The 23,253-nt window shown below is 40.9% G+C and overlaps 1 protein-coding gene and 1 long non-coding RNA gene across 2 annotated transcripts in view; one reads left to right on the forward strand and one right to left on the reverse strand.

The window, feature by feature from the left end:
• The window catches only part of LOC134864293 (endonuclease V-like), a 111,269-nt gene that overhangs the window by 28,745 nt on the left and 59,271 nt on the right, over positions 1-23,253 (reverse strand). The window lies entirely within an intron of this gene.
• Positions 7,499-9,033, forward strand: LOC134864942 (uncharacterized). Its single transcript, XR_010165879.1, has 3 exons — positions 7,499-7,524; positions 7,620-7,709; positions 8,455-9,033. It is a non-coding gene; the product is annotated as an uncharacterized LOC134864942 (long non-coding RNA).

A 23,253-nucleotide genomic window follows, 5' to 3' on the forward strand; every position in this document is an offset into this window, starting at 1 on the left:
ACTGCTGTGTACCAGAGTGAGAAGGTGATGGGCAAGATGGAGTTAGAAAAGAAGGCCAGGACGGGAGTGACGAGAAAAGAGGGAGTTAAAGGCAAGAGTCTGAAAAAATTGGAAAATAAAGAACAGAAACAAGGTGTTTAGAAAGAGAAAGGCCGAAGGGAGAGAAAAAGTGAGAAAGAAATGTACAAAGAGAAAGCAAGGATGTTTGAAGCTGCCTGACATTAAAGCACCAGCTTTATAAAGCCCTGACACTGAAGGGTAGGATGACGAGGAGCGGAGATGAAGAGAGCCACTGTTAAACCCCGCCAGTGAAGAGATTGAGCATAACGAAAAGTACAATCTGTGCACCGCTGCCTTTCCAACAGCCCAGATTTACCACTGCGTACAGTATGTAATATGCTCCATAACTATGAAGCATTATGCCAGGTTGTCATTCGTAAATTTATGAACAGGGCACGTGTTTGCACATTTGTGTGACATTTGAGTTTGAATTCATATATCAACATCATTGATTCACTGCTCATCTCGCCAGCAAATCACACTTTTGCCTTGCCTGTAGTAAAACAGCATATTACTCTGATGCAAATGAGCCGTGGTGGATGTGATGCATGGAATTGGATGCAGTATCTTTCCGGAAACGCGCAGGCGATACGAGCCTCCACCCGCTTGTGTTGATCTGCTTCCGCACATTCGGATGCACATTACGGCTTATGAATGGCCTGAGAGAGCAGGCATTACGGTGGTTCTGTGGTGCAAGAGCCCAGAGGGCTGCGGGTCCTTTATAATGAGTAATGATGTGAATGAGAGAGGGGAGGTGCTTGTGCCTAGGAGTCGCAGGTTTTCCCACAGTAATGAGTAAACGTGACGGTGTATTGCGTGAAGAAAAGACCTCTGAGTACAAACATGCAGAGAGGGTGGGTACGGCACGGAGTGAAATTTGAGTGAATGAGCACATATGTGAGGGGTTTAACGACTCTACAGCTACTGATGGGAGCGCTGAGATGAGAGGCGGATGCTTCCGATCAGCATGTCATTATTCAAGGGATTGAACCTGAGCTGCATCCATTATTCCATTTCCTCAGGGGTTATGATGAGTGTAAGAGGCCATGAGTGTGTGTACTGTATATTTAATAGGACAAGGGAAAGTTTGCAGAGAAGAAGACATGCATATGATATTCAGGTAGAAGGCTAGATTAGAAAAACCACAGATAGTGAAATAGCTGGATACACTGCTACTGAAAACCAAGAAATACAGAGGTCATGGGTATACAACTAATGCTCCACCCCCCCTCAGCTCATTATCATCACATAACAAAAATAAATAAATATAATAACTAATACATTCACTTGGCGGGGACATGTCTCCCTGCTCTAATGTTCAAAAAGCTCTTTATTTTTCCCATACTGCCTGTAAAAATTAAGCTCTGTTTTTTAAGTCACTTCTTCCTCCTTTTCACAAAGAGCCTAACAAATTTTTTTTTGGGGGGAAACCTTTTGCGTGGTTTTAAAAAATAATTACTGTTATTAATGTGTTGACATTTTAAAAAGTTTCAGATCGTATGTGTTTTATTTAATTTTGGGGTTTTAAGTTTCAGATGGGGGGGGCGGGGGCGTGGGGGAAAAGGGGGGAGTGGGCCAATGGGGGCTACAAATTAATTTTGGACTTTTGAGTTTTTGTCTTCTTTTTAAATTTATGGCAAGGTTGAAGCTGAAAAGAAAAATTTTAAAACCCCAATAAGTCTATATATACGAAATACAGACACTTTGTGAAATGTCAAGGCACTTTGACACCGGGGGGAAAAATTGCCTGACAACGGCCCGAAAAGGGCGGGTAACACGCGCGGGGACCGAAGTGACGAGTGGTAACGGTCGAAGCAGATTTTTTTTACACGAGGTGAGGAACGCGGTGAGTTTAATTTTTTCTTAATTAAGTCTTTTAACATTAACCTCATGTAGTAACGAAAAACGTTAAATGTGTAGGTTGTGCTTTTTTAATAGCCTGGAAAATGGACTGCAACTTTATTTTTTATTCGAGCCCCGACGAGTTAGTATTTGCTATTAGCCCCCTAAGGGTTGAGGCTGCTGTTAGGGTCTGCACTTCGTGTCGTGTTTTTGCTCACTCTTTGTATTTTATTTTGACTATTTTTACTCCAATTCTTTAGTAAAGTTTTTTAACATGGATTTTATGCCGAAAATTTAAATAAGAGCAGCATGGCTGTTTTCCTCCCCCTATTCCCGGTTGTTTTACACAACAGAGGGAGCCGTCAGGAGCGTATCGCACCGGGCTTTATAAAACGAGTGTAAATTTTGCCTGTGGTTTGTCTATGGTTCGTTATCTTCATACTGTTTTAAAAATCGTTTATAAACCCAGTCATTTACACCCCCGCTCGGCAGTTTTATTATAATCTTGAAGCCCCGATAAACTTTCTGTTAATACCATTTCCCATTAACGTCACCTTTCTTTTGCAAAACCATAAAACAATATGTCGTTGTTAAAATTCCATGCCCTTTTATTTAGTTTAGTTCTGTTAACACACGTAAAGTTCGCCACCAGCCTCGTTGGTTTTGGGTTTTTGGGGGTTGCGTGCCGCTCAACGCGGTTTAAATTCACGTCACGATTTCCGGGGTAAACCGGAAGTGACCCTGTGTTGTCTAATTATTTTTTTGCTTTTTTTATAATTTGGCTATGCCAAAATGGGAGAATAGTACACTGTTTTTACGTCTTAAAGGTTTTCTAGTTATAAGGGGAAAAAGGGTAGCTTTTTAAAAAGCTGTTTTCATTTTTATCCCTTAGGGGCCTTCTTGGGGGAAAATAAACGCCCATCATTTTTTTTGGTGTTTACCCCCAAATTCAAGTGCTCGAACCATCTCCCCGACAGTTGAAATTTGATAAATTACTGAAAATAAACGTTTTATAATAAAAATATATAGTTTTAACTAACTTTAATTCTGAGAATGTTGAATTATTACTTTGGTTGACAGAGATGGCTGATGACAGAGGAGAGGATCTGTGATGGCACAGGGCTGTTTCCCCTTTTTAAAAACCCATTGAGTTAACAGATTGTAAAATAATTTTTTTTTTAATGTTTAGCAGAGAGGTGGGAAAAGGGAAAGGGATAGGAATTAAATGTTTAAAAATCTTATCCAGGTTGGAGGTTTTAAGCCTACTTAACTCATGTTGGCAACTGATAAATTTTGAAAAATAAATTGATTTGTGTTTTGTTTTTTTTCAGTTTAAAATGTAATATTCAACATCACAATTTTACAGTCTTCAAATTAACAGCAACACTACTTAAACAAACCAAACTAAATTTTTAAACCCCAAAAGGTTGTAATTTTGCGGGGGTTTTTGAATCATACGCATAAGTTTAGCAAAACGTACCCAATAAACAAATGAAAATGAAAAAAAAATAGAATATTGGTTTTTTTTTTTTGTTTTTTTGTAGTTAATAGAAAAACTGTTCTTAACCCAAAATTGTTTAAAAAAATTTATGTTAATTTCTTTTTAATTTTTTCTTTCACAGAATTAAAGCACCCCCATTCATGGGGAAAGTAATTTTTTGTGCCTTTTCCCCCAGGGCCCAAAGGGAAAAATAATACAGCTTAAAAGAGCTCAGGGAAATCCCCGAGGTTTTCAGGCCTTGTCGCTTTATCAAGACTGTTTAAAACCCTTTAAAACCCAAATGAACTTAAAACACTTAAAAGAACATTAAAAGGTCAAAAAATTGTGCCAAGTTATGCGTGATTTTTGGGGTACTTTCTCAAGCCTAGTAACTTATCAAAAATTTGCCCACTAAGATCATTTGGGGAACAGGGAAACGAAAAATGTCGTTTTGCAGGTTGCTTTTTCCCAAAGTCCAAGTACTGTCAACATTTATTCTCATAGAAGTCGCATCATGGGTTTGTCCACCAAAAACAGTTTAAGACCAGAGCTTTTTGACACCATGCATTACAAATGCAGTGTAGAAAGTTCTGTTCTGGTGAGGCTCAACTTCATATGATTCATCCCCGAGGGTGTCCCTCCTTTTTAAAAAGGGGAGAGGCAATTAAACGTCATTTGGCTCTTTATTTTTCCATGCAACAATTCTGCTGTTTAAATTTGCGTACAGGAATAATTGATGGTTTATTTGAATTGGAGACTTTGCTTAAAAAAAATATTAAAAAAAATATAGGAAGTTTTGGGGGAAAAATAACTGTGCGCTGATGCCTCTGTTGAACAATTGTCTGAAAAATACAATCGTTAAACCCCCTCAAAATTTTTTTTTCAAGAGCGGGGCCCCTTTTTGGGCAAGAATAAAAGGGTCATTTTACAGAAAGATTTTTCAGTGATGAACCGGTTAAATATGTGCAAATCCACAAAAAAAAGTATTCATTTGTTTATTTTCCTTTTTTATTTTTTGTTAAAAAAGTTGTTTGGAAAGAAGTGAGATTTAAGAAATTACGAAAACCAAGGGCGGGAAGGTCTTTTACTGTCATTTCAAATGGTAAATACTTTAAAGAAAAAAAAATTTTTTTGCGAAGAATTGGGCATAGCTTTTGGGCTTTACATGTGTTTTTGAAATCTGAATCCTTTGGGGAACTTCAAGAAAGAAACATAAGTTTTGGGTTTTATTGGGTGAAGCTAACTTCCCCATAAGACTTAGAAAACTATCATAAATTTTCTCTGATTGTCAAAACGTAATATAAAAAATAGGGTTTACAGAAAAGTTTTGGACCCTTGATTAGAGACCTTGCATTTAGAGAACTGGGATTTGGGAAAAAGACTTGGGTTTGGTCAAAGGTACTGTTTTTATGGTCTGCCGATAATTTTTAGGGCACACCCCCCTTGGGATCCCAAGAGTCTTAAACGTGGAAAAATTTTGCGTTTTGTTGGCAAACCTTAAAGATATTAGCATCGATGAGAATGGGGCATTAACTTTGGAACACCAGAACTTTTTGATGAACCCATTAATGTGCAAAACACAACTAACCCTCGGTGTTCATGGTTGAAGAGAGCTGTCCTTTAAGCAGACTTCCCCCCTTTTCATCCTGAAAAAGGTTTTCCCCCTGATTTTCTGCACGTTTTTTGGGGGGTTGTCCTGTGGAACTAGTAGTCTTTCAGATTTTATTATATAAAATAAAAAGTATTTCACTTGAATGATTTTAAATGATAGAATCATCTTTTCCTTTCATTTTCTGAAAAAAAAAAACGGCCCAGACAAACCAACAAACTTTCCAAAAAAAGAAAAATTGGGGCAAGGGGACACAAATGGGCCTTCTGAGTTTTCTTCCACTGTTGATTGGCCATCATGTTCCGAAGTGAAAAGACTTGTTGTGACCCTTGAACTGAAGACTTGTGGAGGGTTATAAAGCCCCCTTTCACAACGAAACCCTGGCTACCACAACCCCAAAATTTTCGACCACAGACGGTTGCTCTTAAAATTTTTTCCTGACAAATTACGCCCTAAACTCATTTTTGAACATAACCTTTGTTTTCAAAAATTTGGCCCATTAATTGAGTTCGGGACAATACGATTTGGGCAAACATTTTTTTTTTTTAAAAGAATGGTTCAAATACTGGCAATTTTCAAAAATTCGCACCCTTTTGGCCAAAAGACATAAACTGATTTTTGTCTTTTTACGGGAGATCCCAAATATTTTTCACCCAAGTTGAGACGGACAGATCTTGTGTCTGTGGGCACCCAGATGGCAATAAGGGGCGTATGGAATAAGTTTGAAGGTTGGACTCTTTTTCACTCACCCCCATTGCTTATTTTTAATGGGCAAAATTTTTTAAAGGTGGACTCTCATTGGACAGACGTGTGGCCTGCCAGATTTTGGGGAGTATTGGGATCTGTGTAGGGGATGGTTACATATCATTATTACTGAATATTCACACGACCTTCCCAAAACTTTCAGGTGTTACCAGCTTGCCAGAAAGATCCTGCAACAATGTGGTCATTGATCCGGCCGTCTGAATGACTTTCATTTCCCCCCGGGTGCATCCCTGTTTTAAAAAGCTGCTCGTCACCCAAGGAATTCATGTTCATTAAGTAAATTTGATTTGGGTTTTGGGTTTTTCTAAATTTTTAAAAAAACTCTTAATCTTTTTACCCCATAACGGGATATAAATGCACTTTTAAAAGGTTTGACCACATTTTGCTATTAAGTGTATGTAAAATGGGTACCCGTCTCTGAATTCACCCTCCCTATCGTGTAATCTCCTGGTTTAACTCCATTCACCTTCTTTTTGATTTATGTATTTACTGTTTAATGAAGCGTTTTCTTTTTTTTTCACTGTGTTTTCAGTTTTTGGTATCCACAATGATCTTTCAGAGTCATGGCTCACCTCAGGAAAAAGACGTGTCACCCACAGGGTTCCCCCCTCATTTGATGAGCTTGTGTAGTTCTGGGCAAACCCCTGGGCCCCCGTGGGAAGTTCCTTTTACAGTTTGAAGAAACCAGACTTTGGAAAGAGCTCGCAATTTGACAACATCAAGGACCTACCAAAGAACGAGCCCCCCTGAAATTTTGTTCACTTTTCTGAACCGTTTCTGACCGACATTAGATACTGCAAGCCTTAGTTCCCGAAAAAGTCACCCCGAGCCCCCCTTAGTGGGATTCTTCAGAATGGCCTGACCCCCTTTTTTATTTCAGATTTTTTCCCATACGTTGATTTCACTGGGGTACAAATGATGCCCATCCAAGGAGGAGCGTGACGGTCACTCAAAGAGTGTAAGAGTGAAAACGGGGCAGATGGGTGATAGCATAACCAGAATACTTGCACCCAAAAAAGACAAATTTTGAAAGCGAGCCAAAGCTCTTGTTGAAAGATCCTTTTCTCAGGACCGGGTTCAGGTAAAGGGTGGTATGCTGGGGATTTGCCCCGATATTCAAGAGGGCAATTACCCTAGAGGATGATGGAGCTGGTTGCCCCCAAGTTCTTGTAAATAAAAAAAAAAAGAAGGGAAACACCAACCAGTCAAGAAAGGGAAAAAGGGAGATCCACATTACCCGAGCCACCTGATGGACAAACTACTTTAATCAGAAAGGATCGTGAGACCCTGCTTTTGGAAGTGCGAAGAAGGAGCCGATTTGCACCCTCGATGAAATTTATGACTGCAACAACTTTTCCCCGCGAAGCAAGGATCATTTGGTGACGGCCACTCTTGCGAGTCCCAAAGGCGATGGCCTGCATTGTTTTTGTGAGAACGGTAATTTTTTCCAACTGAGTACAGCAAGAAATCCTATATTTTGTTGTTTAGGTAGTCAAAATATGCACTATATGTTTCAATCATATTTTTGTTTCCCCTTTTGTCCCTTAGGCTCTATGTGCTCTTTTTTTTCCCTCCCATTCCCCTTTTCTTGCTGTAATATTATTGGTTTCAGCTCAGGGGATTCAGTGAATGTCACCAAAAACCTTCTGGAGTATCCCGGTGGGCTTTATGCCCTTGGTGCCAGATGTTCTACAGATGTACGGAGAAGCTGCTGCATCAGGCAGGAGGGTGCGCCTGAGCAGGTGTTCTCAGTTGTCTTCAAAAGGAGGTATGTACTGCACAGAAATCATTTCTTGTTAATGTACTAAAATTAGTATTCTGGCTTGGGTATCTTATTCACAAACTCTTGTCTTGTTCTTGTAGGACACGAACCAAAACAAAAGAACAGCTGTCCTACTTGGTCTTCCATGCTACCTTGCAGAAGATTCCTCTGACATAATCAGGATGTGTGATGTAAGACACCGTATTTACACATTTTATATTACATTGTTTTGTTTTAACATTTTTTATTTTCATAAGTCGTAAGGGGTAATTTTTTACAAATAAAATAGTAAATGAGTGAAAAATTAATGAAATGTGCCCTTAATTTAAATTGAAAATGTAATGAAACCTAAATGCAGTAACTTAACCAATATGTAATAAAATATCCAGACTTATATTGTTTTTAAATAATGTAATGTTAACTTATCACATTAGGCTACTTTTTAAAATAGCTTAGTATAGTATATACTATATATAGTATAGTATATCAGAGAAGGGTTTGCTGAGATGATAAAGTAGTAGGCTACATCCTAGATTTATTTTTTTGGACCACATGTTATATGCTAGTTAAGAGGTGTGTCCGGAGTTTCTGTCCATGTGCATGTAGCTGTATGATGCATAGTCTATTATAATCATTCTTTCATTTCAAATGCAATGTATATAACATTGAATTCTTATTCATACTTAAAATCAGAATATACTACATTTTTGAGAAATAGAGAACATTCAGTACATTTTCTCTCAGTTTAGCTCCTCCTAGTGGCCAAAATTACTGTTGGTTTGTTTTATTATTTGGGCTTAACAATGAACATTCAGAAAGGCAATGACAACACTCACTCAATTAATGTCAAAGACATTTGTAGCCTTTCTCTATTAGCCTAGCAGTGATGTTTAAGTCAGTCAGTTAAGATGTGTGTTTTTGTCTTTATGTTTTCAGGCTCATGGTGAAACCCTTGACGTGCTAATGAGCGGGATGCAAGTTGGACTGTTGATTGGACACGAAGGCCCTCTGCATGATGCATTTCCATTGGATGTTTTCAACGTGGCTCTGGTAGTAGAGGAGAAGATCATCCTACATGACCTCCGAGATGTGTCCACAGGCTTTGCCATGTTACTGGGTGCAATCTACTGCCTAAACCTTGAGTACCCACGTAATATGAAGTATTCTTTTGAGTTCCTGCAGAGGGTTGTCATGAACATTAAACCGGACCAATGTTCAGCCAGAATCCATGGACTCAGAAATAAACTGCTTAGATATCGCATGTAAACAAAGAAATGCACTCGTCAAGCAACTACTAGGAGGCAGCAGTTATTTGGGAAGCTTGCCTTGTTCTTTACACTAGCATACAGGTTTTCATCGGCTTAGTTTGTTCAGCACAAGTCAGGTATGCGTGACAAATGTGTCACTTGTGAAGTTGAAAAATCTGAAATTGTTGAAAAATCTAAAATAGTTCAAATGTGCAAAACATTTTGAGGTATAATGAAAACAAACTTGTTTCGAATTGTGGTTAAAGAATCTTTTTAGACGTGGATGTTGATGTTTTGTAAAGCTCTGCGTATACCACATTTTTCCTCTGTACAACTTTGCCATACTTATTCTCTCATTGACAGTTTTAAAATTGTGTTCAATTAACACAAATTTAAGTGAGGATAAGTAAGTAAGTATTTATAATGTACACCATTGTTTTTGTTCATATGACGATATGGACCGGTTATCTCACTTTTTGCCTCTTATGACACCTGCCCATCTGTCCCCCTTTCCCCAGCACTCTCGGTTGTCAACCTCAGTGAGGCCTGTTTTGATGCCAAGACATGTTTAAGATGTATCAATGTTCCACATTGTTCATATTCATGTCGAGATTTTATGATTATCTGTTTACTATCTCACATACCTCATTGTTCAACCCCACCTCACCTTCTTTCTTTCTACGAGTCCACCCTCTGTCTCGCTGTCTGTCTGCAAGTCCACCCTCTGTCTGTCTGTCAGTCCACCCTCTGTCAGTCCACCCTCTGTCTGTCTGTCTGTCTGTCTGTCTGTCCACCCTCTGTCTGTCTGTCTTGTCTGTCTGCAAGTCCACCCTCTGTCTGTCTGTCTTGTCTGCCTGCAAGTCCACCCTCTGTCTGTCTGTCTTGTCTGTCTGCAAGTCCACCCTCTGTCTGTCTGTCTTGTCTGTCTGCAAGTCCACCCTCTGTCTGTCTGTCTGCAAGTCCACCCTCTGTCTGTCTGTCTTGTCTGTCTGCAAGTCCACCCTCTGTCTGTCTGTCTTGTCTGTCTGCAAGTCCACCCTCTGTCTGTCTGTCTTGTCTGTCTGCAAGTCCACCCTCTGTCTGACTGTCTTGTCTGTCTGCAAGTCCACCCTCTGTACATTACAGAGACATACATTGGGTATGGCATGTTAAAACCTTTAACTTCTGTTAAAGTTTATATAAATGTATTTATAAAATAAATGTTCTTGGACAAATGCAAGAATTCAGTGTGAAGCTCTGTCATTTACCATGCAAGTTGAAACAAATTTAGAATTTTAATCCTCTTAACTTTAAATGGGGAGTCGTATAAATACGGCTAAGTTAGTTTAACTCAGAACTGTGAGTTACAATAATAATGAAATATCTGTTTGTTTTACTAGCTAAAGAATGTTATTGTATTGATAATGTTTAAAAAAAATGTTGTTTTAACTCACAGTATCAAGTTTAAACAAGATGTGATTAAAAGTTTTCATGTATCAATGATGTATAACTATATTTTGTTTCAACTAATGGTATCAAGTTAACATTACAAGTGATTAAAAGTTAAGTCAACTTTGACAACTTAAAAAACAACACTGTGACAACTAGAACAGTGTAGTATAATCAACCTTTTGAACTTTATTTTCAGAGTTGAAACAAAGGTAATCTTAAATTGAGTTAACTTGCAGTTTTAAGGCAGCAGGTGAACCTTCATTTGCAAGTTGAACTGACCTGAAATGTCTTACAGTGTGCCTGTGCTGAAGCACCTCTTTTCACTCTGTCTGAAACCAGAGGTCCTTCCTTCCTGCAGCGGTCAGACTGTACAACCATCATGGACCCCGGTAGACCCCCACACATATAACAACACATACTATAACAGCCTACACCATGTGCAATATAATGTGCAATATATATATATATATATATATATATATATATAGCTAATAACTGTGTATTTTTTACCTGGCTGCTATACCTCAGAACGGGTCCTGAGGTCTATTTCTGTGTCTCCTGTAAAATTGTGTAATTGTTGTATATATTTTTGTATCTTGGTGTAACAGTAAGCTGTCTTTGGCTCTTTTTGCCGTAACAAATGAAAATTTCCCCTCTGTTGGACGAATAAAGGGATTCTGATTCTGAGTCTGCTCTGATTGGTTAGCTGTCCGGTTCATCTATGATTGGTCAACCGTTTAGAGATTTCCCAAATCTTAGCATTTCACGTACGATTAGTTGGAGTGCTAGCCAGGCTTTGGATTTCGTCATTTTAGGGGCAAAGCCATTTGGCATTTTATGTCATTTATTTTAGGGCACAAAGGCCATTTAGGGAAAAATTAGGATTTGGAGTTTACAAATAAATAACTTCACTTTCTGATAATAAAAACACACACATTTCATGGAAAACAAATCACTTTTTTACTACACTGCGCATTGAATAGAGTAGTTTTTCATTCAATGTGTGCGGCAAAAAATAAATCACAAGTGGAGCAAAGCACTCGCAGCCCCACGGAAACCTCATCTGTCTTTTGACCACAAGATAGAGCATTCCTTGCAGAGTGCATAAAAGGATCGAGATATTCAAAGACATTGGACATTGTTTTGTTGGACTGGAGCACGCGTCCAAGAAGTTCTCCCGTTCGCATCCATCGGTGCCTGGAAGTATAGATCATACTTAAAAGGCACTGCAGCGCTCTTTACTCCATGTATTAAGGTACAAAAAGCCTTTATATATCCAAGCTGTTCGTGCCCTACCAGTTTTGGACATATAAAAACGCCACTGGGTGAGGACAAGGGAGGTTCCTAGAGAGAGAGAGATGGGGGAATGCTACGAGAGAGCTAACGGTATATGTGTGTGTGATAATTAACATGCTTCTTTGTTGTTTTGGCGTGGTTCCGGACGACAGTAACCTGTCTCAGAAGTGAATAAACTCACGGACAAAAAGAGACACGAGGCCTCCTTGTATTCTTATAGCGAGACGCTGCAATGATGATTGAATGATGCGATGATGACATGTGAGGTGCGCGTAACCAATCCAAGCTACAAGCACTAATGCAGTTCAGAGCCCAGACCACTGCTCTGACACTTTTAAAGCAACTTCGAGATTTTAACAGTATCAGGAATACAAAGGCCATGGTGGCCGTAGGACGTACAATTATTTTCGGGGCATCACGGCCAGACAGAGGGGCAATGGCCGTCATGACCGCCGTGAAATTCCTACCCTGTTGCCAGCCAATAGACGCATGAGTGTTCACTGTGTTACAGCAGAAAAGAAAAAGGAGTCTAACGTAGGCGTTTCAGGCAGTGGGAGCTTATGGTAGAAGTCAATCACAAAAAAATATAAATACCAAGAAGAAAGCAGACATAAGATTTTTCCTCAAAGAAGTAGCTAAGATCCCTTAAGAATGGGATCCCCAGAGGAAGAAAACCTTACTAACCGGATAAAATCTATACAATGTTATAATACACACACCTTTGCTGGGGTTTAAGACTCAAATGGCTGGACCAACAATAGCTAGATTTCGCTAAACCGTACACGCAATTAATTCTTACGAAAACCATATTAACTACAGATCATGGATTCCATCAATATTTGGCAAAGATCGCTTACAAACAGTTCATTACACAACAAAGCTAAGGTGGGAATCTTATTATCGGCATCAGTCAGTGGGAAAGGTCTGAGCATTAATCCCTTTCCTTACAAAGCAGAGCATTGCTGCTGACTGAAGCAGCCAAGCCTGAACACATGGGGCCTGCTGGCAGGGGCCGACTTTACATAACAGCCACTCAATGAACTATAGCTGCGGCGCCGTCTGCTGAGACTCTTTCCCTAGCCCTAAAATCTAATAACCGATGTTCGCTGCATCTCCTCCGCCTCGTACAAGGCTGACGCGTCCTTATTACAATAGATCGGCCTCAATTGATTTGTCTTTAGAAGCCTCGGGGAACAAAGAGGCTCCATTGATTTTCTGGTTTACAGCGGGGAAGGTTGTGGTAAAGAGGGTGGCACGACAGCTGGGCGGCTCTTGTGTACGAAGCTGCATGGGTATGGATACACAGGTATGTGTGTGTGGGAAGATGTGTGCCAGGGTTTCTATTGGAGATAAACAAGGCCATTTGTCTGGTACTGCAGCAGCTCACCCGTCGTTATAACTCAAGAGCCAGGCGGTGTCGGTGCAGCCATCGATCAATCACACATGTCATGTTGCCACAACAGAACAAGACGCTGCTGACATCGGTTTAGATATGGTCCAAGGCCGAAGGGACACTGTTTGTCTGTTTCAGAGCGAACAGAGATACCAAAACACAGAAGACACACAGCACCTCTGTTCCATAGTGGATGAATAAATGCCAAGCCCTTATTCAAAAACTGAACTATTTTTTACTCAGTTTACCTTTCATGACAGCAGCAAGGAAGGTACAGTGAAGGAGGGATAATCACGGTCAGTTTGTTGAATACTGAAAGCCTTATCACATAACATCCAGCACACTCCAAAACACCGGGTGCTTTTCCCTCTGGAAACTGTTATTAGACCTTGCCCTGCTCTTAAGAGTCCTCATCTTTCCAATCATACACCTAGTTTATAACACAGGATTTCTCAAGGCTAGCTTAAAGTTATTTTATGACAGTCCAGAGCCACAGGACATATCATATTACTGAGGCTTGACTTGGGGAGTACTGACCTGCCTGTGTGAATATGCTGGATTGTATCTCTAAATTACAGAAACTGACATTTAAAATATAACTTTTTAACAGGAAATGTTTTTCTTGTTTATTGGTTTTTCATTATTAGGTTTGATTCATAAAAAAATATCCTTAAAGTCTAAATGTATATATTATGTAAAAATGTAAATAAAGTGTAAACTGCAATTGTGTTTATAATGAAAGATATAAAAACATGAAATAACAAAGGCAACACATAAGATCCTTGTAATAAGCGTTCGTTGATAAGGTCCTTATAAGATGTTTATATGTCTAAACCGGGTAACGGCTGCTGCCCCCTCTTACTTTCACCGTGCGCCCTCAGATTTTCCTCGTACAATTTCAAAGTGATGCCAGAAAACTATATTTCTGTTAATCAAAAAAATCTATGATAAGGCCCCGGCCGTGGTGCAACGGGCTGAGGCATCTGCACCGTACGCCGGCGACCCGGGTTCGATTCCCGACCCGTGGTCCTTTCCGGATCCCACCCTGACTCTCTCCCACCCTCCTGTCACTCTCCACTGTCCTATCCGATTAAAGGCAAAAAGCCCCCAAAAAATATCTTTAAAAAAAAAGAAATTCTATGATAAAACTATTTCAACGTCACTATCAATTAAGGGGCGGTGATGTCGAAGTCATTCAAGTCCCCGAAAGACCAAGTGCTACAAGTTGTCCCTGGACAAGGCACCGTTCCCTACACTGCTACATTAAGGGTGGTTTTCTTTCTTCTAAATGCAGCTCTTAAAATAAAAATAAAAACATAAATGTTTCTGTAAAAAGTAGTGTCACCCAGTGCAAAAAATTAAGTAATCAAACTCACATGCATGTGCAACTAGGTTTTAATCAGATATCCAACATTTTTGTCAATCAATGTGTTTCCATCGACTCCACTATTATACAAATATGTTCAATAAGCTCACAGGATGACATCATGAAGCAGTAACTGTGATATAACAAAGCATGTCACTGCTGCTTCACAGCGAACATGTGCTTTATGTTTTATTAAAGATTTTCATTCCACGTTTTGTCAGCTGCTATGGTTACAGACGGACAACAGTGTCATGCTACACTGGCTGGTTTCTTTACTCTTTACACTGCGCAGTGGAGGTGTGCACAGTAACAGTGATGGGTAGCATGATGTGAATGATCTCTACAGTACAGTGAGCAGAAACCGTAATGTCTGACTGAGCCGAGATCAGACATGCCGCTGTCGTGAAGGGGCGGATTGGAGGCGGGGCTTCAGAAAATTCCAGGGCTCTATATGGTCCAAATGTATATTTTAAAAATATGTTACTTCCATGCATGCAAGTGTGTAAGCACATTTTTGTAATCGCTAAGCGGTGGTACTGCAACATCTGTGTGAGTCACTTGATGCCATTAGGCCAAAAAAACACCCTTTTCCACTCACTCTAATTAAAGACACATCTGTAAATCAGGTAGCCTTCAATAGCCCTTATGTTCATCATTAGGGCCTTGAAGTTGAAAATGCGCAAAAAAAATGATCCAGAGTTCATTTCATCTATTTATTTAACTGAGCTGAGACCAGACGTGATGGAGTGGATTGGAGGCGGCAACGTCAAATGCTAAATGGGATGGATGTGGGAGATCAGCAAAAAATCCCAGGAAGATCAGGGTATTTTTGTCTTTGTTCTGAAATGTACATAAAGGTTGACATTCCAACCTTTATAAAAACACACCTGAGCTATTAAAGTCATGTATCATTAACATTAAGTAGTGCCATATGTATATTTAATGGGGAGTTACAGGAGGATAAATATCAGAAAGCAATTCAGATTGCTATTGAATTCCATTATATTCCTTTATTTGTACACTAATGAAACGTGTGTTTTCCTGCATAAATTACTCAGGTTATTTGGTGGCAGAGCTCTGGACATTTATTGAATGCATAACGCCATCTGTTTTTCTTAATGCCAACTTCTCCACTTCAGCTTGTTTCCACAGAGGTTCTATTCAAGTGTAAAATAAAAACACTGTGGAGAGGGGAGCCAGGAGTGACATGCAGAATTATAATCCACCTTTTACTTACCAATATAATAACAAGATCTTTCCATTGAGTTGAAGAGTTGTCAGCACATAAAGCTCCAGGCTGTGCGTGACTCCCCCTCACTGACATCATCTGCCAGCAGGATAAAGTCCTGTGGAAAAGGTCACTGCATGATGGCAGCACATAAAAGCGGACAAAATTAACACTATTTATCAACTCGTCCATGTGCCTTCCTAGCTTTGAGTCACCCGAAGTCCTGAAGTCTGTTTCAACATGCAGTAAAATGTAGCATGAATCTATCTATGGTGTGACTCACCCTTCCGACACATGCCTCAGGGTGTGATTTACCCTCAAGGCTGCTGGGAATGATGGCAGCTTTGTGACGTTAAAAGGGATAATAAACTTTATTCAAACAATCGGCTTTAAAAAAAGACAAAAATGATCTTGTCATACGAATTATGATCTCGGTGCTTTGTCCTACCTGTGTCTCAGTACAACTCTTAAGGTGAACTAAAATCCTCCAAAAGCTCAAAAATAACTGATAAAAAACAAGTTACAGCTCATAAAATGTATACGCTTAACTTAGATTTCATGAAACTAAATAAGATCAAACTTGTGCAATTCCATGCATTTTAATATATGATTCTGTAAATGATATTATAAGGTATAATTTATTCAGTATTCTTCATATTATGTATTCCGTGGATACTCTATATCTTTTCCACTGTTGATATATTTACTATGTTTTAAATATTTGATTTAATATATGTTTTAACACATGTAATACCTGTTCACTTTCAGCTGCTGTGACAAAACAGTTAGCTAATTTTGGATGAATAAAGTATATCTAATCTAATTTAATATCAACAGCAGAAAAAAAGTTTATCAATAGAGTACACAAGGAATACACAATATAGAACATACAGAATAAGTAAGTACTGTCATGGGCTATGTTTCCATTCAGTTTAAACACTCCCAAAAACCCCAGGACACAGAGGATTCATTTCCATGAAGTTTACTGGGAATCTTGTGAAACTGTAAACACAGAATAATGAGATACGATCAAGCTAACCAAATAGCAAGCAACGGTAAAGCAGAAAGCTAACTTTAGCACTAACTTAGCCTAGCAACCCAATAAGCGTCTTAGCCGTCTGAATATACTCACAAACTCAAAACACTTGACGACGTAATGTTATAACAGGCATTAATACTTACAGACTTTGCCTTAGCAAAGAGAGAGAAAGAATAGCCTTTAACTGAGGAGCTAATGACTGGATGTGCTCACGCAACTGTATCTGATCGCGGCATGGCAAATGTACTTCCTGTCTCCCAGCATGCACTGCTTATTAGGGGTGGCACGGATCACAAAACCCACGGTTCACGGTGTATCACGGTTTGAGGTCCACGGTTTACGGTTTTGTACGGTTCTTGGTGTTTTTTTTACTTTTTTATCGTAGCCCCATAATACACGCCGTTACACCAGTGGAACACTGTAATAGTCACTGAAAAGATTTTACTACCACAGCACAACACTTCTATGACATTACACCAGTCTTTCTCAAAGAGTGGTCCGCGGACCACTGGTGGTCCGTGAGTGACCCCTAGTGGTCCGTGAGTATTTTGGTAAAATGTCACATTTGAAATGAATATATTATAACTTTAAAGTGTTTCTCAAACGGTCTTAAAATGACTAGTATAGAGTGTAGCATAGATGTAGCGTAGCTAGGTTACGATCTTACGTCATAAATGATTTGCGCGGTCAATTTGAGCTGTCAACTGACAAGATGGATCGATGGCTAAAGACAGGGTCAGTTAAAAGAAAATTAAATTACAAATCTGACGTGACAGTCAAGGTGCATCGTCCTGATGCAGGAGATCCAGCAACTACAAGTGGTTCAGCAGCAGCGACAAGTGATTTTGTGTGCGTTACTGAGTCCCAGGAGAGCAGTTCCCCGTCTAACCACCACCCGGCTGAAAGCTGTGAAACTCGGCTTGATCGCGGAAAGTCCAGCGCTGAAGTGAAGAGAAAATATCACAGCGACTACATAAAATTCGGATTGTTCTGGACTGGAGATGAAGAAGATCCCAATCCACACTGTGGTTTGTGCTACGAGACGTTGGCTAACAAGGCTATGAAACCCGCCAAGCTCAAGTATCATTTTGAGAGCAAACACAAGGATTACATCGGGAAACCTTTAGCATTGTTTGAGAGAAAACTTGATGAACTTAAAAAACACATGATGAAGGCGCCCTCACATTTTTTTGCGAAAGGGGGAAAATGCGAAGGCTACAGAGGCATCATACAGGGTATCCCTTCTCATCGCAAAAACAGGGAAACCTCATTCGATAGGTGAGAATTTAGTCAAACCAGCTCGCCAAGGTTATGGCTAATAACGAGAAAGCAAGCGACGAAATTAACAGGGTCCCCCTCTCCAATGATACTGTCCAGCGGCGAATAACAGCCATGGCCGAAAATGTGAAAGATCAGCTGATCACACGTTTACGCCAAAGCCAGTTTTTCACACTGCAACTGGACGAGTCAACTGATATCGTGAATGAGGCGAATCTGCTGTGTTTTGTAAGGTACATTTATGATGGCGGTGTGCAGGATGAATTTCTGTTTTGTCGTTCCCTGCCGACCAACACCACAGGGGAAGCCATTTTTGACTCAGTCAACGATTTCATCCTGCAGAATAATATCGACTGGACACGATGTGTTGGTATTTGCACAGATGGTGCAACTGCAATGACTGGGAAACACAAGGGACTGGCAGCGCGCGTACGCGCAGTTGCACCTTGCGCCACAGCAACACACTGTTGCATTCACAGAGAACAGCTGGCTGTGAAAAAAATGCCACCATGCCTCAAATCAGTACTGGACGAGTCTGTGAAAATTGTTAATACAATAAAAACCAAAGCACTGAACACACGTCTTTTTAAAGCTCTGTGTGATGAAATGGGAAGTGAACACACAAAACTGCTTTTCCATACTGAAGTTCGCTGGCTGTCGCGTGGGAAAGTTCTCACCCGTCTATTTGAACTGCGAGATGAGGTGATGTTATTCTTGCATCATACTGATGAACTGTATGACAGACTGCATGATTTCCAGTGGCTCTCAAAATTGGCATACCTGGCCGATGTCTTTAGCGCACTCAATGCTTTGAACTTAGCGCTGCAGGGAAAAGCCGTCACCGCCTTCAATGTGCAGGACAAAATTAAAGCTGCACGCCTCAAGGTGGAATTGTGATGTGTCCGTCTGGATTGCCAGGAGTTTGACTGTTTTCCCACGCTTGTGGATTTTCTCCTCGCTGCAGATGAAGAGCTGGACGGCGGCACAGTTGCAGCCTTCAAGGAACATCTGCAAGGCCTTCACTTTCAGCTGGGAAGATATTTCCCAGAACTAGATGCAGGCTATGAGTGGATCAGGAATCCATTTGGGGACAAAACGCACATCGAACACGTCAGTTCCAAGCTCCCATCAAGACAGGTTGACAGCCTTGTGGACATTGCATCTGATGGGACACTGAGGACGACTTTCAGAGAGAAAAGCTTGACGGACTTTTGGGTCCACGTCCAGCCTGAGCACCCAGAGCTGGCTGACGCTGCTCTGAAACTGTTGATGCCGTTTCCAACCACCTACAACTGTGAAGTTGGTTTTTCTACACTTGTTGGTCTGAAAACAAAGCAGCGTAACAGGATCAATGTGGACTGTGATATGAGACTAAAACTCTCCAGTTTGGATCCAGACATTGTTTCACTGATGTCTCAGCACAAGCAGGACCATTCCTCCCATTAGGTAGCAACAGAGACACGCAGTGTATGAGTGAGTAAACAATGCTATTTGTAAATGTAACAGTGTAAATAATTACCTTGTGTTAATTGTTAAATTCTTGTTAAACTTGGGCCTGCAACCATAGTTTTACTGTATTTTATTTTTGAAAATACACAGCAGAAGTTTGTGTCGTACTAAATGCGGTGCATTTTGCGTATCTCTCTGTTCGCTTGGACATAAACTCAGTAGTAAATGTAGTCTATGTTTCATAAGATGTGTAAAATCTATCAGCATTTACCGATTAAATCGCATGTGAACGAACTGCTTGTAGAATCCGTAGTTGTATTTGTATTGTTGATTTAATGTGTGAAAGAGCGATATAGAGAAGGTCACATAAAGCTGTTATTATTAGGCTGTAATTTGTAATATACTGTTGGAGTAGTAAGCAGGCCTATTGTATTTATTCTAGTTTATATTTAGTTATATTTGGTGTATATTTAGTTATATTTAGTGTATATTTCTCCTTCCTTCTTTGTATTGAACTTTTGCACCTCAATTTCCCTCAGGATTAATAAATCTTGAATCTTGTTTTGGGATATTGGGGGAGTTAGGTGGTCCGTGAGTATTTTTTTATTGGTTAAGTGGTCCTTGGTCTGAAAAAGTTTGAGAAACACTGCATTACACAGTGCCTTTAGCAATGCATTACAACTTGGTCCTTGCCATTCTGGTAACAGCCAGTTTATAACAGGAGCCCTGTCTCTGAGAATATTCTTAGGCAGATGCTATTACTAACCATAGTTTAGGATACAGCATTTAAAAGGGTATACAATTATAGTTATAATGTAATAATAATGCACAAACTTGAATTTCAATTGACTCTAAGCACACTGTTTTAACAATCTCAGAAAGGTAGTATTTTGATAGAGCAAGAGGGAAGGCATGTATGATTTCAACATGTTTTACTTTATTACTCAAAATAAGTGTCAGGAATGTTTGCTGTCCTTTGAACAGGCGAACACAATTGCCTATGAGAACATGAGGCCGTAAACATAATATGAGCCCACCATCCAACCAGCCTAACAGAAAACAAAATCAACAACTCTTCTAATCCCTGAGAGTGAGGATGTATTTTTTTCACTTGAAATTAAAGTGCAGTGCTTTGAAACATATGGCTGGATTTGGTATCTAAACTTAAAGTGCCAGTGCCACTGTTATATTAACAAAATTTCGAACAAAATACACACAGACACAATCAGTATAAAATATTGCAATAGAACCAAACACTGCACTGTTTAAAACAGCCTTCCCCCTTTCACTTAATTCTCATATTCTTCTGCATGAAAATGAGTTTGTCAACATTTTCTGGCAAGAGACGAGACCTACTTGCAGTTACAATGTCCCCTGCTGTGGAAAAAACCCGCTCACTTGGCACAGATGTACCTGGGACAGCCAGGTCACGTTGTGCCAACTTTGCAACATGGGGATACGTGCGTTGGTCTTCCACCATGCGAGGGGATTTTCATCCACAGAGATGCAGCCTGTTTCCTTGTATGAAGTGACCTCTTCACGAATTATATCTTGGAAAGGCTTTGTGCTTCTTGCCTGTGTTGTAAAAAAATCGTAGCTTTTTGGAAAGAAATTCGCTTGTGTGGCTGTCGTATATTGGGCGCGTTTGTAATACGCAGCTTCGTAACTCCCATTGGGGATTAATGTGGTGGGCAGTCACTGTCTGGTAACTTTCCGTGGACCTAGAAGTCCATCCATCCGTCGTCAGAGCTACGTGGCATGCCAAAGACAACTCCGTCACTATTTCCTCCCTTGTCTCGTCATATAACTTGGGTATCACATTGGTGCCAAAGTATCTGCGAGAGGGCATGACGTACCGCGGCTCCCGGAGCATCCTCTATCTCCGGCCTGGGCGGCCCGCCTTCTCCACTCCCACTTGCCATGTTTGTACAGCTGACACACCTCGACCTCTTAGCTTTCGCTTCTTTCGCGCGAATGAAAACCACGTGGTAACATACGGGCATTAGGCTACAATGCAACGTCGAACGTCTGGAGAAAAAAACCAAAAAAAAAAACCGTGGACTCCGTACGGTGCACAGACGCACCGCACCGTGGCAAGCAAACCGTACGGTTCGGTTTTTTCACCAAAACCGTGCCATGCCTACTGCTTATATATGCCATGGTTGCGAAAATAAACAAATCGCATTAAACTAGGATAGCAGAGTTACAAACACATTTCTAAAGGCATAACACTCCCCGCTTGGGGTCTTTAAAGAACCCACATTAATGAACAGAATCAGTCTTTGGAGAAAGAAGCAGAACTACTTCTGTAATGGGACGAGAGAAACTCTTTCTGCCGCCATCCTTGATGACATCCACTTCGACCTTCCGGACCAATCCGTCCTTTCCTGGAAAGGCTTTTGTGATGAGGCCCATAGGCCATTCATTTCTATTTGCCTGATTGTCTTTTAGGAGAACTACATCTCCCTCTTGGAGGCTCGGTTGTTTCCCTTGCCACTTGTGCCGAAGCTGCAGTGTTTTGAGGTATTCGCGCTTCTACCTGTTCCAAAACATATCTGCTAGGGCCTGAACTAGTTTCCACTCCTGTTTGAAGAGATCTGCTTTCTCAAAATTGTCTGATGGGAAAGAAGGTCCAGGGCCTGTCTTGAGAGTCAGAAGCATTGCTGGAGTGAGGATGCATGGCGATTCTGGATCTGAAGACACTGGGATGAGTGGCCTTGCGTTCATGATGGCAGCTACCTCAGCCATAAGCGTGATCAGAACCTCATGTGTCAGGCGAGACGTCTTTTGCTCAAGCAGCATGCAATCCCAGATACGGTGAGCAATGCCGATCATTTTTTCCCACGCACCACCCATATGAGATGCGTGGGGCGGGTTAAACACCCAGGTGCAGCTCTGTTTGTTCAGGTACTTCTCCACACTGTTAAAACCTGGATTCGTCTTGTCCATCTCCAGCTCACGGGAGGCGCCAATGAAGTTGGTTCCGCAGTCAGAGCGTATCTGCTTTGTGGGACCCCTGAGTGCAAAGAACCTCCTCAAGGCATTAATAAAGCTGCTAGCACTCATTGCCAAAATCACCTCAATATGAACTGCTCTTGAAGACATGCATGAGAACATCACAGCCCATCGTTGGAGTTGGAGACTCCTCCTCTTGCGGTGGAGAGGGACATATGGGCGTGGTATCTGGAGCCCCTCCAGATCTTGGAGTGACTGTTTCCATCTACTCCACTCAATCTCCATGTCTTTGGGGAGAGGTGTGCCCCAACCCTCTGCTTGCATGGTGAGTTCCCTGAGTATCAGTCTTCTGTGAACCGTGATGGGTGCAAGGAACCCTAGGGGGTCGTAGAGGCTATTCACTGTTGAGAGTACCCTTCTGCGGGGTGAACGGCTTCTGGTCATCCTCAACCTGAAACATGAAGGTGTCTGTGCGAACAATCCAAGTCTACGTTTGATAGGCAAATCATCAACGAAAACATCTAGGCTGCTGACATCCTTGGAGCGATCTTGGGATGGGAATGCATCGATGATTGCAGGTCGATTTGATGCGATTTTGTGTAGCCTGAAGTTTGAAGCTGCAAGCATTTTCAGCGCTCGCCCAAGGACTGTGATGGCTTCTTCCTCTGTGCTGAAGGACTTTAAAGCATCGTCGACATAGAACATAGTCAATGAATCTTCTTGCCTCCCTGCCGCAGTCAGCCTCTGCGACCTTAGCTGCCTGTCGCAAACCATACACTGCAACGGCAGGCGAGGGACTGTTCCCAAAAACGACGAAGCAGTGGAACATGTGTTCGATGTCAGCAGTGATCGCAACCTGTTCCTTTCTGAATCTCATAAGAACACCTAGTAGGCTATTATTAAGGTCAGGGCCGGTGAGCAAAACATTGTTGAGACAAACTCTTTTGCATGACGCACTGCTGTCAAAGACCACACAGATCTTATCTGGCTTTCTAGGGTGATGCACACCAAACAGGGGCAGGTACCAGCATTCCTGGCCAGGTTGTATTGGTG

The sequence above is a fragment of the Eleginops maclovinus genome, chromosome 5 (assembly GCF_036324505.1).
Source record: "Eleginops maclovinus isolate JMC-PN-2008 ecotype Puerto Natales chromosome 5, JC_Emac_rtc_rv5, whole genome shotgun sequence".
Lineage (NCBI taxonomy): Eukaryota > Metazoa > Chordata > Actinopteri > Perciformes > Eleginopidae > Eleginops > Eleginops maclovinus.